General features: G+C 42.2%; 1 protein-coding gene across 6 annotated transcripts in view; it reads left to right on the plus strand.

Annotated features, from left to right (window-relative positions):
• Positions 1–14,161, plus strand: part of NTMT2 (N-terminal Xaa-Pro-Lys N-methyltransferase 2) — a 46,630-nt gene that overhangs the window by 473 nt on the left and 31,996 nt on the right. For 4 of the 6 annotated variants that reach the window (XR_010884832.1, XR_010884833.1, XR_010884831.1 and 1 more), the window contains exons 2-3: positions 4,526–4,603; positions 13,640–13,728. The exons of 1 other annotated variant lie outside the window; for it this stretch is intronic. The gene's annotated coding sequence lies outside the window, so the exon portion shown is untranslated. The remainder of the gene's footprint in view (positions 1–4,525; positions 4,604–13,639; positions 13,729–14,161) is intronic. One more of the 6 variants, XM_067300660.1, reaches the window with a different exon arrangement.

Below are 14,161 nucleotides of genomic sequence, written 5' to 3' on the forward strand. Positions count from 1 at the left end.
GTTTAGCTAAGGTTTGTGTCAGAGCAGCATCTGGCCCAGAATGGAGATTCCTCTGAGTTATTCAGGTATCCACGACAGAGGAAAACCAGGCCCGCCTCCAGCTGCTGAACAGCCCTGCTGTCCAGCTGCGTAGAAACCAGACGGCTAGCACACAAAACCAGAGGCAGTTCTGCCTTCTTGGCTTTTTGAAGTCTCTGCACCTTCTCAAAATTAAGTTTTTGTTTCTGCTTGTTTTTGTAAAATGCTATGAAACTGTCTTGTGTGGGATTTGTAGAGGGTTTTTTTTTTTTTTTTTTTTTTTTTTTTTAAGACTCGCTTGAAGAGCAGGGATTGTTGTTTGGGTTTCCGGATAAAAGGACAATGCCACTTTATAGCAACTATTATCAGTTAAATATAAGATGCAGGGCAGATTCATTCGTGTGTAGTTAGCTGGAGTGCTCTTCACGGACCTACAGTCTCATTACATTTAACTGAAATGGCTGCTTACCTGAAGTCATAGAGGTAATATAAAAATAAATGATGGCCAGGTACCTAAGCTTTCATTTTTGTTGCCACAAAATATTAAGAATAAAAGCTTAATGTCCAATAATCACATTGAACACTACCTTTTTTTTTACATTTTCATTTTTTTCTTTAACACCAACAAAAAATATTCGTCATATTTCAGCAGTTATTCAAATAAGTATGAGCCAAAATTTAAACTTTGAAGTCATCTAAATAAATAGCCTGTACCACATACCTGACAACCTCCACCTATTTGCTGAAATTTCTTTTTTAATCTGGTTGCATATGCAGAGTAGTTTTAGACACCCATAAAAAAAGTAGGCCAAAGATTACAGGATGAGAATGATGCAAAAGAGTAAGATCTGAAAAATATGAGGGAAAGAACTTTTATTGCAATTAAGTGTGCCATGCTGCCTGGGCTAAAACTGGCTGTTTGTCAGGGCCTGGAAGGAGAGCAGAGCCTGTCTCAGCCTAACAGAGACCAAATCAAAATGACCTCAGATTTGCTCTGCTTGTAGCAATTGAGCCACAAGCGATGTTAAGCAATGTCTGTCCATCAGTGCCAGGTGATGCTGGGTTTAGATGACCACGTGGCATAAACACTGAAAACCTTGCCTTACATGGCAGATTCTGTCAAAATTACATTGCAAACCAACTGCTGCCCAGGGGCTGGTTTCACACTCTTTCCCTGAGTTGTTTATGTTGCATTGCGCAATTCCTTTTGCCCCTTTTGTTATAGTGTGATAAGGTTTATGGCATTACTTAGAGACCTTAGAGATTCCCTTCACCTGTATGTCGGAAGCATACACAAGGAGACATAAAGCAGGCTAAGCTATTTTTTTACATGTTTTTCTGGGGTCTGATTTGTTCAAAGTTTCATTGAATCCTTTCCAATTATTTCAACATCATCATGAAAAAGAATCAAACAAAATAACCAATATTGCTTTTCTATAGAAATTTAAATTATTAAAATGTAATAGATTAGATTCTTCCTTGAAGAACTAAGAAACCAAAGCAACCCTGAGATTTGTAATCTCTCCTTCAAAGAGTGCATCTTTCTCTCAGGAAAAAAAAATAGGTAGGGATTTCAGGGGGAAAATAATGAATATTGGAAATTTTCATAGCCCTTTAAAAATGAACTATGTTTAGAACTCTGTAGTGACCTTGGTTAGCTAAAATAAAATACCACAATCTGAAAGGATGGCTTTCAGAGTAAATATTTTAAGTGATTAGACTATGCCACTCGGTGGGGGCAGAGACAATCTTGTTCTGGTGTGCTGTCGCATAGTTAAGTGTTTGAGGCATGGAGGTAATAAACCCTTGGCTTAAATGTTTATATTAAAAGGAAGAAGTGAGACAAGGCAAAGCAAAATCTGATATGCAAAGAGAAACTCTGGTTTAACTCTCCATGATGAAATTAATTTTGGGACACAGATCAAGATGATTTTTGAATGCCTTTTTGATCAGCAGTGGCAGAGACATCTGCACAAGAGAAGGAAATTTTTGATATGACACATGACCATACTATTAAACACTGGATGCTCTTGCTATCCTTGAAAGCAAGACTTCACAAAAATGAAAACAGGAGTGTCCATGGAGAGCTTGATTTGTATTTCGTAGTATGCCTAATTCAATGCTGACCTAAGGAAATGCATCAATTTGCTGCTTATTTTAACCAGTGGGGAAATTTATGTGCAGATTTTCATTTATTCAGATGTGAAAAGAAAAGTTTAAAGACGTGAAAAGAAACAGACCTCTTCACAGAGAAGTAGAGCTTTCTTCTAATTAGACACTACAGAGCAAAGGGCACCATTTTCTCCCTTGGCTTATTCAAATCAGAATTGCTCACTTCCATGATAGCAATCTCTTTTGACTGCCGTATGCTATTGCTCACTTGGCTGAGCAAGTGTATCCAGCTGGTGGTAAACTGACTTCTGCCATCCTGAGCCTCAGCAGTCTTCGTGGCAGGAGTGTAACAAAATGTGTGCGTGCAAACCTGCACAGCTGCCTGCAAAGCAGGATAAATATCTGTTTACTCATTTCCTAAGCATGGCTAACCTAAGTGTTAGAAGATATGAGACAATGGTAATACTTTACCTTTCTTTTTCTTAATGGAGCCACCCTGTAAGAATGAATTTTGCTGTGAGGAATGCAACAGAACAGCAGGCTGTGTATTTTCAATGTCCTCTGCATGGTGCACTAGAATTCGTGCATCTCATTTCTGTTTATTTTCCAACACACAAAACCTGAAATGCAATATCCCTATGCAAAGAGCCAAAGTTGTACTTTCAGTCTGGATTAATTTTAATGGGATTAAGGAGAGCATAGAAAGATCAAATATAAAAGTGTCCATGTAAGAGTGAGCAGATGGCCTGTCTCTGTAATATCATCTTGTGGGCCCCAGTGTCAAGGATGCAGATTTCTTGTGCAAAATCCTGATTCCACTGAAGTCGATGGGAGTTTTACCATTGACCCTGATGGGGACAGAATTTCACCTCTTCATGTTTATTAGATGCAGCAGGCAGAAAGCAGGCTCATAGCTGTAAAGGCCATGCTATTTTATGGTTCTGACTCTGCAAGCACTCAAGCGTGTGCTTAATTTTGCCACAGTAATAAAGCACCAGCTTAAGTGTTTGCGAGAAGGGGTCTCCTTTACACTTGAACAAGCCTATACTTGGTCACAAATCAGGAATTCTTCCCCTCTTCCCTCCCCCAAAATAAAAGAATTCTGAATGTGACCATCAAAATCTTTCTTCTTCTACTTTGCTCAAATTTTTTTGCCTTTTTTTCCCCAGTTTTTGTCAAAAAAAAGGGACAGGCAAAGGAAAGGTGAGGAATGGACACCTGAACTGAAATTGTTTTGCTTAGGTGACATTTAACTTGAGAAAATTTGCTTGTTTCAAACAATTTCAAAGAAAAATTTTCAATTTCCAATAATTCTTTATAAATATCTTAGACAATGGCTATTTCTTAAGAAAAAGTGCCGCCTTTCAGCACTTTACAGCCAAAACCTTTTTTATTAAAATTTTGAACTATCCTCCATTCATATGGGGGCAAATCCTGCTCCTGTTGCAGCCAGTAGAAATCACATTGTTTGCTTCCACTTCTTTTTAACCAAAGCACAAGAAGTATAGCAGAGAGGAAGCACAAGGAGATGCATTTAAATTAAACAAATTCAGACCCGAAATCGAGCATAAAATTTTAGTGGGATAGCACTTAACTGATAGAATAACTTACCTTAGGAGTCATGATTGGATGCTTCCACATTATTATCAATGTTTGTATCGGGAGTAGAAACAAATGCTGCAGCTTAAACAGAATCATAGATTCATGGCACATAGTACTGGAAGCAACCTCTTTCAGTCTATCCCCTTGCCCCGAGGCCAAATCATTTGTACCCTTATTATTCCTGTCACTAATACCATCTCCAGTAATGGACATTATAGTATTCCTGGGGAATCTATTCCAAGGCTCGATTGCCCTTACTTCAAGAAAACCTTTCTTTTTTCGAATCAAAGTTACTTAGTCGGCCCATAATTTCCTTGAAGAGCGGTACCCAAACCTGGACACGGTACTTCAGCTGAAGCCTTTCCAATAGGCAAGAAGGATGTCTTCATGTTGTTTACAGAGACAAAGTAATCCTTCCACTTGGTACTGATAAGGTTGGTCTTGATGCAGGGATCATGGATAGGATTCTTGGACACATATTACACTGAAGGACCGACTAGATGGTTGTGACAGTCCCTTCTGGCTTTAAGTCTGAGAGAATGTGGAAGATGAGTGCACAGTAAATTCCTTTAAGGTTTCTGTTCTTATGTTTATTTGTCTTACCTACATCATTGTTGGTAATAATAGAGGAATTAGTCCATGGGGTAGGGGGAATGATGGGTAGAGTCAGTTTTAGACTTATCAGGAACCCAAATGGATGCTAAGAGAGGTCTTTTATTGCCCACATGACGGATGAACAGTACTTCTGTCTGGTTTGTTGCACTTGCCTTTTCACCCTACTTTCCTTTTCCAGAACCAACTGTGGCAATGAGGCAAGGGTGGAAATTGGAAGAACTTGTGCAGCAAAGACAGTGCTAAAAGCAAATGTAAGGTGAGTGAGAATCAGCTGGGAGCTGGTGACAAGGAGGGTGCATAGAGTGAAGGCACATCATGGGGCTGTGGCTGCATTTCCCTCCTGGTTAGGAGAGCCTTAAGGCTGCACTTGCTTGCTGCCTAGACAGGCCCTGTCACTCCACCTAGGCCATCAGTTCCTGGTGGGGTGATATCAGACAAGCAGAGTGTTCCAGGATCTTTTCCTGTGAGTACCCTGGGGTGCTTCCCAAAATGCCTCTGACAAGGGCAGATAAGATTTGCAGGCAGCTCGGCTCTGGAGCAGCGTGGATTCCAGGTGCTGTCCTAAGCAGCTCAGCACAGAAATGGCCAGGGAGATTGCTGGCCGTGAAACATGAGGGAGTGACTAGCGAGTGTATGGCAAACTTGCAAGAGAAGGCTTTTGTCAGAAGAGGACGGAAGCCAGGGGAAGGGAGGATTGGGCCTTGGTCCGGCCCTTCCCGGGTAAGAGAGTCCAGGAGTTCAGCTCTGGTAATGACTATTTCTCATGAGCTTCTGAGTTACAATAGAGGAAGTTTTACAATGCTGTTGAGCTGTATGTTGAAAAAACAATCCTCCAGCTTTCAACTAATTTAGTTACCATCTGTGAGCTGTTTAGGTAATTCCCCTCTTTTAGCTTTCCCCATTTAATTTTGCTAGGTATGCCTTTTCTTCATTACACCTCCTTTACATATGTCTGCACAGGCACAGAGTAGCACGTAGGTACGTAACTCAGAGGGTTTTCTATAGTACTTGTCACTGATGTGCATTGAGGGCAGAAAAGGGTAATGCTAGATTACTATAGCCCGGCCACAACTTACAGTAATTTTGGTGTGTGGAGCTATGGTCTGTTCTGTTCTTCACACACTAGTGAATTTTAGACACATAGAAAGTGCAAAATATATGAATAAAAAGAGCTTCATCCAATTAAACTCCGACACTGGCATTTGTATAGATATCTGTGTTTTATTTTGTGCTTTCTGTACAAAATTCAGTTCACTGTTGGATTTCAAATTTTGAAGTTAACATATTAAGGTTGTCCTTAATTCACCCAGGTCAGGCTAAGCATTGCATCTCATATGATGCACAAGATTTCCCTGCAACCCAGGGGCATATCAGTTGTCATGGCAAGGCACAGTGAGGTGAGTTAGTTAATTCCAACATATCCTGGGCTCTATCGACTAATACTGAAGAATCCCAGAAGCAGAAAAGAACTGTAATTGTACCAGAGCTATCCTGTGTTTCCTATAGTTTCGTCTGGAATTTTTTTCATATATATTATATTGTCTCGTTGCCAGTGTTCATGGTCTCTGAAATTAAAAGCATTCCTCATAAAGGGGATTACAAGATTAAAAATATTGCTCATAAAGAACATATTGATCCTCACTGGGAGGGTGACAGACTTAAAAACATCAAATTACTGATGTCACCAAATAAAACTAATTTAGGAGATAGCAATGCACTTTTAAAGAAAAAGTAGGGATGTGTTAGATTTATAAACCGTAAGAGATTTCCTTCCCAGTAAGCTCATTCTTCATTTATCATTTTATAATAAGAAAACCCTTTAAATTTAAAGTTAGTCTCATACAAATGTCACTTTCTAGCCTTCTTGCTAATCCAGAGGAAATACTATCCTAGTGGTCCCTGAGGTCCAATGTCTAGGTGTTGGATACATGATAAACTTACTTGAAGCTTTCTTAGTGAGATATAGTCCTCTGGAGACAGCTGTGGATTTAATTTTTCAAGGTTTAGTACAACCTAACCTTTTAAAAATAAGATTTAAGTTTCCCTTGTCAGGTCACTTAAGAGTTTCTTCTTTTATTTTCCTCTTTTTTTTCCTCCTCTGCTACTTGTCCAGACTTCTAATCCCTGGCCTCTGGAGGAAACATTTAACCATCTCAAACTTCTCATGTCTTGATTATTTTTCATTTCCAAAGGACAATACACACACGTTTTGCTTTTGAACAGTTGCAGTGTGAAAGCTCAGATAGCACGCAGTCATGCAAAGCAAATAGTTTTCAGTCTGTGCATGTAAGTTTCTACTTTCAGCTCTGAACAAAAGTGGTTTTTTGAAAGTTGAGTCACTCCTCTGTGTAAGAACAGTATTTCACAAGAAGAGGTATGTATGTACTCTCTGAAATCCATGTTCCCATGTGTTTATGCTGTCCAGGAGTTGGGCTTAATCTAGTTTTATTGCCCCTTGATACTTATCACTTAGTTTTCCAGAAACTGAGTTTAGTGTTCCAAGGCATGCACAGGATTTAACCAGATAGTTCCTGGTATTGTGAAATTCCACATAACTTAAAGACAATGTAAGGATGAAGGCTATCCAAGCCAGCGATTTCACAAATACACTATATATGAACTGTAGAAGGTAGTGTGCTTGTGACACTTCTACTGATCCAGTAAAATTGCTGCCTAGAGCTCCTAACCCCCTCCCACTTCCAGTTCCCTGGTGCACTTCCCTCCTTCTGCCAGGCCAGTCCTTTTCAGGAGCTAAAGGTGGCTGAGGCCTTTTAAAGTCAGTCTTCAGAATTGTTCCCTACAGTCAACTTTTTTTTTTTTTTTTTGCTTTCACCTTGTTTTCTTTGGGCTTCCTCAGGAAATGAGTTTTATGCTTTCATCAGGTCTCTTCTTCCTCCCTCTAATAATTTCTTGACATGTTGGCGAAGTGCAGTCACCATCGAAAGATGTGTACCGAATCTGAAAGATAACTGAGAGGTTTGTGCAAACTGGCTGCCGGGTAGATGAGAGAGAACATGCTTCCGGGTAGATGAAGAGACTCCACTGACGAGGGTTAAGCAGAGTTCAGCTGCTGGGCAGCAGTTAAGGGGCCAGTCACTAAATGTGCACTAGGCACAGATGAATGGGCTGGCCAAGCTCTCCCAGAACAGCTTGAGGCTGACCACAGCCCATGCAGTTTCTTGTCTCAGGTGGATCTTTTGCAATATATGGCAAGTGGGAAGAGGTATGTGGACTATTTCAGGTAGAAGCAGTAAGACGCAAATCTAAAGGAAACCAAACATTGTGTAGCTCCACTACTCACAGACAACACATTTTCCAGTCAGTTTTAAGTGCCTTGGCTAAAAGGATGTTCTCCACTACTGTTAGGTAATGTGCTGCTATACTAGGTAGGGAAGAGCATCAGGGAAATGCCAGTTTGATTTTTGCCACCTTAGCCAACAGCAGGGACGGATCCACAGAACTCCCTGTCTGCAAACCTGAGTCTTTTCACTTCAGTCTCTCTAATAGCCATATGGTCCCATCTCCATCTCTGGCAAACTGCAGAAGGTTAAATGATCTTTCTAACCTGTGGTCTGACCAAATCACTTCTACATATCTGTTATCCATTGCACCCTCTCCTTCCTCATGTCAGAGTTTTTTGTCTTATCCTGATGTTCCCACTGCAGAGGAGGGCTGTCCTGCCCTGGCATCACCACCGTCGTGTCCTGTCTCATCACTAGTATATGCCCAGGATGGGAGCCTTGATGCCTGGGTCCTTTAAGAGTTCATGAAAATACATGGTATGGCGCTGTGAGAAAGCGGTATGTAGATGCTAAGAATTAGCTGAAATACAAGTTTCTTGGCTAATGGATTTAATCACTTCCCCTAGGCATCGCTACCATTCACTGTCAGAGACAAGCTACTGGGCAAGATGCATTTTGGTCTGAGCAGATGGGTCAGTCTTATGCCTTGGATACGGTCCAGCTGAGCGGAGGTGAAGAGGCATGTTTTTCCAGCAATGCTGTGTTCAGATGGTGTGGTTTACTGTCTTTCTTTTGCTTTGGAAGTGAACATAAAGCCTGTTTGAGAGACTCTACCAAAGCCTTTCTGGCAGTTACCTACCAGAGTTGAAAGAGATTGTCAAGACCAGCTTATCTCCCACTTGCCCAGTTCTCCCACAGGCTTTTCTGTATTGCTTTTTGTGCTGTTTCCTGAGTGTGCAGCGTTTGCTTTATTCTGGGTCACCAGACCACTATCCCCTCTGGTCACTCCTTAAAACTTTTCTTATGTGCAGTCCACAATGACTGAGACAGCCAGTCTCCAGACCTCCTTCCTCCTTGGTTAAAGAGCTATGCCTTCATTCTTAAACACAGAGCAATGGGGGATACGTACTATGCATGCACGCACACCGGCTACAGCTAACTTGATCCTTCATTTTCCCAAACCCACAGACCCTGCCACTCAGCCAGAAGGAGATTTTTGTTAGCTTTCTCCTGGAGAAGGAGCTTTATCGTGCACTTGAGCCAACAGAGGGCAATATACACAAAAATCAATATCAAGAAGAAATGCTTTTAAAAGACAGTTCTAAGCAGCCCAGCCCTTACTGTATCTGGAGTCACATATCACAGAGAAAGGCGGCATTCCATGCTGGACCTAAAACCTTTTCAGGCTCCATCAATTAAACCACCACATATGGGGTGGAAGAGACTCAGCAAGGAACTCTCACTAAGGTTCAATGAAAACCAGATGTTGTGGGCACAGTTGTCATGCTTCTTATCAAGAACAACAGAGCAGCCCCTGCTGCAGTTTCATCAGGAACCCTGCCCTTCCTTCTCTCCAGCCCCAGCTCTCTTCAGAGCCCCTAACCAGAACCAAATAAAATCCTTGCAGCCAAAGCAGGAGTCCTCCCCAAATATTGCTGTTTAGGTTAGCTTAGTGTTTACAGATCTCCAAATCAGTGCCCCACTGTGATTGTCGCCTTCCTTGTAGTTGTGATGGGACAAGCTCCCACTCCTACCTAAGTGGCTTCCCTCAGTCCCTTAAAAATGTAATTTTAGTGTTGGCTCCAGAGCTAGAAGGAGTAGAGGGAAAGAACTGTGTATTTTCTCCATAGGAATAAAGCTCTGGGCAGCTTCATTTACATGAATTATAATGTATTTACCCATAGGGCTCACAGGCTGTGTTTGTTGCTTTAGATGGAATTCCAGATTGCTAAATTCCAATTGTATAAATGATAACAGATTGCTGCTGTGACTGTACCCATGAAAGGGCAAGGGAATTGTGCAGGGTATGCCCTGAAGGGCGTGAGTCATCCTGACCTACAGGCAATGAACTGTGCTTTGGAAATGTGATTCAAAGAGAAGATCTCTCATGAGAGATTAGAAGTCCTATCCTAGGAACTGGGTCTCTGCCTAAGGACCTGTTTTGCTCTGCATTTACTTGGTCCTTTTGCCACAAAGTGATTTTGCAAGACGGACTAGTCTGCTGGTGACAACAGCATTATTATTGTTTGCACTTGTAAATGATACATTGAAACCAAATTTACCTAAATGTAATTACAAATAAACAAATAAAGACGAGAAATAACCCTGCAAACAAAGCAAGACATTTCATTTGGCCTGACACGGAATGTTTGTTCGTGTGAGGAAACAAATATTTCAGTTTATGGTCAACCCAAAACAGTATTTTTTCTCATTTCAGCACTCAACTAAAAACAAATTATTTTCACAGTAATTCTTGTGAAAACTGCTGAGTCTAATTGTACATCTAAGCAGAGTTTAGGTGGGTGAAGATTGTGACTTAGGGTTCTGGACTTCAACAAGTCGGACAATTAGTGCATTCATTGTCATATTACAGTCTCCCAGCTAGACACCCAGACACTGGCATACGCTGTTGCTCCGAATAAGCCACTGAAGCTGCAGTCAGAACGACACAGGCACTTGCTCTTCTGGCTGCAGAGAAGTCAGTTATAAAGGTTACCATCTGCTGTCCAACCTACAGCTGTTCTTCCCTGCCCTCAGATTTGCCAGCATAACTGCACGTGTGCTCTCTGCTTATTCTTCTGTCACAGTGATCCTGTGGTTTTCAGGAACTTTTGAAAACTTCTTGTCAGAGCTTAAAAAAAGAAAAAAAATACTTGGTTTAACATCTATTCCTGACATCATATGCCAGGCCTGAGCATGAGGGAGAAGAATTCATATAAAGGCTGTTTTAAGATAAAGAGACATCTTACAGCAATCTGATGGCTTGTCTGTGCAGAGATCACATTGCATACCAGGTGTTTTGTAAGCAGAATGCAGTAATTTAAAAGCAAATTTGACCTTTTGTGACCTGCATGATATGTGGAGCTAGTGCACGTTTTCTTTTTCTCTTCTGTGCAGCTGATATGTTTCAGAATATACAGATCAGATCTGCATATACAGATCAGATCTCTGGAGGCAGGTAGTTACCTACTAATGTAAGAATAAGTCCAGCTTCTCTTTAAATACCCCGATGCTCCAACAAGCAGATCTGCCTTGGATCTTGCAGTGACTCATTATGAGCTGCCTGATACCTTGTTTTAAACCTGCCACCCTCAGGCATAGATCAGCTGCAGGTATTTTAACAAGAAGCTACCCTAGCTAATCCTTCACTGTAATCTGTAATAAATCTGATATCCTAGGACTGCCCGATCGCACAGGGAAGAGGAAGAAGACAGATGGAGGAACTGTTTGTTTACCCACTTAAATACAAGCGCATTCTTATTTTAGACCAGAAGCTGTTTGAGGTAATGACTGTCATGCATTATGGCTGTGTCTACACTGTTATTTTAGTGTAGGGCTTCAGTTTACCCTGAGGTCCAGAATCCCTGGTGTTCCTACTAACAAACAGGCTGGCTTTCTGCCTTTACTTTGGAAAGAGTCAAATGGCCCCTTGGGAAAGGCCACCGAAGTTGAGAAGCGAGCTGGCCCACATTTCAGCAGTAGCTCTACAGGTAGTATGGGTGCCACTGTGTCCATACTCAAGCTGCACTCTTGTTAAAGGAGATGAAGGCTATATATTAGTGCATGAACTGTGCAGCTGCGAGGTAAATTGATACCTTTCCTGCTCAAAATACGGAGCTAGGAGACAGTGTGAAGCTAGCACAGTTGTGGGTTGTTCTCATCTGGAGACACTGAGATGCTGCTCTTGAGAAATATGCAGAGAATATGGCACCTGAGTTTTTGGAAAAAAACTAAAATTTCTGTGGCTTTTCTCCAGGCACTTCTTGGCATAAATCTGTGTTTCTGTCTAATCTTTGACAGCAATAGTAGGAAGTGCTTTAACAGCCTTGGGGGTGTTATCATTCACCTACTCTGCTGTGCTAGTATCTGAGGACTTAATGTGTTTCCACAGTGATTGTAAGGCTGTTTGGAGTGGGGACTAAGTCTTGGTTACAGGCAAATAGAATAAATATGATCACTGTTTATGCCAGCTTCCATGGGTCTTCATTCTTCTTGTGTGGGGCAGGACTGCTGTGAGTGAAAACTACTCTTAAGACCATTGCCAATTTATCAACAGCATTTGTAGCCAACGTTCAGCCTAAGGAACTAATTCTGTGAACTTTAGTTTCTGACAGGTTTGTGTTGAATGATTGGACGTGGCAACTTGGAAAGAGAGGCACAGAGCTACTCTTTCACCTTCCTGCTTGTGGGTTTTCTGGTGTCTCAGAAGGGCAAAATTCACTGGGCTGAGTGACACCGGGATGGGAACTGTTTTTCTACCCCTTCTACTGTTTTGATGTGAGCTTTGAAGTATTTTTGAGACCTCACTTTTTTTTTTTTTTTTTGAGATTACAGCCAGTTTAAATGTTGCTTGGGGAAAGGGTAACAGGGAAACTCAGAGTCATAGGCAGAGACATATACAACATGATTGCACATATTTTTTTCTTAAGGAAAACAGACTAGAAATATATTATGAGAGGATCAGTAGCAGAGCATTAAAAAAATAGGGAGTGACCATTTCAATCTGAAATATGCCCTATTTCCCTTGTGTATATATTCACTGTGGCAATTGGCCAGATCCTCAGAGGTGTAAACCCACAGAGCTTCGCTGGAGTCCCAGCCTCCGGTGTGACTTCATAGGCCCAGAGGAACCCAAATGTGTGGGCCCAAAGAGAGAGTTAAGACTCACTTCTGCGCAGATGGTAGGAGAGACAGGGCTCTTTTCTGCCTTTGCCCTTCACATCCTCATAGTGAATGCAAAAGCCCAGTTCCCTATGGCCTCATGAGTGTTGCAGCCACTGGGAGCCCTGTGGCTGTGGCCCCAGCACCCTCCCCAGTGTTGTCCCAGCTCCTGGCTCCACGGGGACCCACCAGGGCTTAGGTTTCACACTTGGAGTCACCGCTGCCTTTGAGCAGAGAGGTTGCTTTGCTGCACAATAGGCATTGCCAAAACCACAGCCGTGACAAATGTAGACTGCAGTGTCAAATGTGGAACAGGTGGGCTCTGAGTTGCTAGGCGGCATCTTACAAAGTGATCTTATGCAATGTCTTTCCAAAGCGTTAATATGCTGTCATGGCACATCTGTCCCTGCGGCACTAACTGGCAAATGACTGAAAATAGATAAGCAAAGGCGAAGGGCCAGGTTTGTGAAGAAACCAAGAGAGGTACACCAGGATGCATCTGAGCCCATGTTTTTCAAAATGAGCTGGAGAGAGCCGTATGCTTCTCTGATAGGTACGTAACTAGGAAGAAGATTTGAGTCTGAGTTACTGCAGGAGATGGCTGGCGTTTCTCAGGCCAGGAGAGTGTAGCGCTCTGCTCGAAGGAGGGCTCAGCTTGTGGCACCATGGAGCAAGAGCTGATGTAACTAACCCCTGGCTGTCGTGATCCCACCCTTTCCACCCTATCCTCAACTGCACATTTTTGCCTCCCTTTTTGTGCTTTTCTGGCACTTTTCAGCTCTGCACTGAGTTGGTTCACTATGCTAACCTGACAGAAAAAGACAACTAATGTAGCAACCTGAAATGGCTCATCAGAGACGCCAACAGCAGGAAAGCAGGAACAGGGAGGGTAGGAACAAAGCTTGCAGTACTTAGATTAACTTCGGGTGTCATGGAACCGCCTCTGCCTGCATCTCTGACAGGGTACAGGGAGGAAATCTGCATTATTGGTAAGGCTGCTGCATGGCTGTGGCCACGTCACTTCCCCCTCCTCACCTCCATCCCAGGTGGTCGTTCCAGCCCCCATACTGTAACACATGACAAATTCCCTTGTGTCAGCTGTGGGATGGATTGGGGAACTGATCCAACTTTAAAGAAAAATAAATACATTTTTCTGAATTACTTTTCAGGTCTATCAATTCTCTGATCCATTCACCAATGCAGTTGCCCCATCATGTAGACTAGAACAGCTGAGGGAGCAGTATGCCAAGGCATTTAGGTAAGAACGGGTAGTATGAGATGGTAGTGGGGGAGGTGAGAAAGGCAGTAATACCCAGAGATGTTTTTGCCCTAAATACTCCGTAATATCAAAGCACACAGATAGAAATTGGCTCCTCCAAGGAAGCGAGTCATGTTGGAAAATATTCTCTAACTGATGCATTACTAAATGCTGCTTAGCAGCATCTGACATAGACAAAGAGAGTCCTTCTAAAAATGCACTTGCAGCAAAATTACTAGCGATTTTCCTTGGGGAAGGCCAGATCTTTGTTCTGCTCTCAGAAGCTTGATCAGATGTTTGGCAGGAATTGCAACACTGTCCAGGACGGCACGGCAGTATGACAACCTTTTTGTGATGAAAACGCACATTTTCTGAGCGTGCATTGCTCAGTCATAGTGTGCTTACACTGCAAACAGTTGGATAAACAGCTTGA

The sequence above is a fragment of the Apteryx mantelli genome, chromosome 8, assembly GCF_036417845.1.
Source record: "Apteryx mantelli isolate bAptMan1 chromosome 8, bAptMan1.hap1, whole genome shotgun sequence".
Taxonomy (NCBI): domain Eukaryota; kingdom Metazoa; phylum Chordata; class Aves; order Apterygiformes; family Apterygidae; genus Apteryx; species Apteryx mantelli.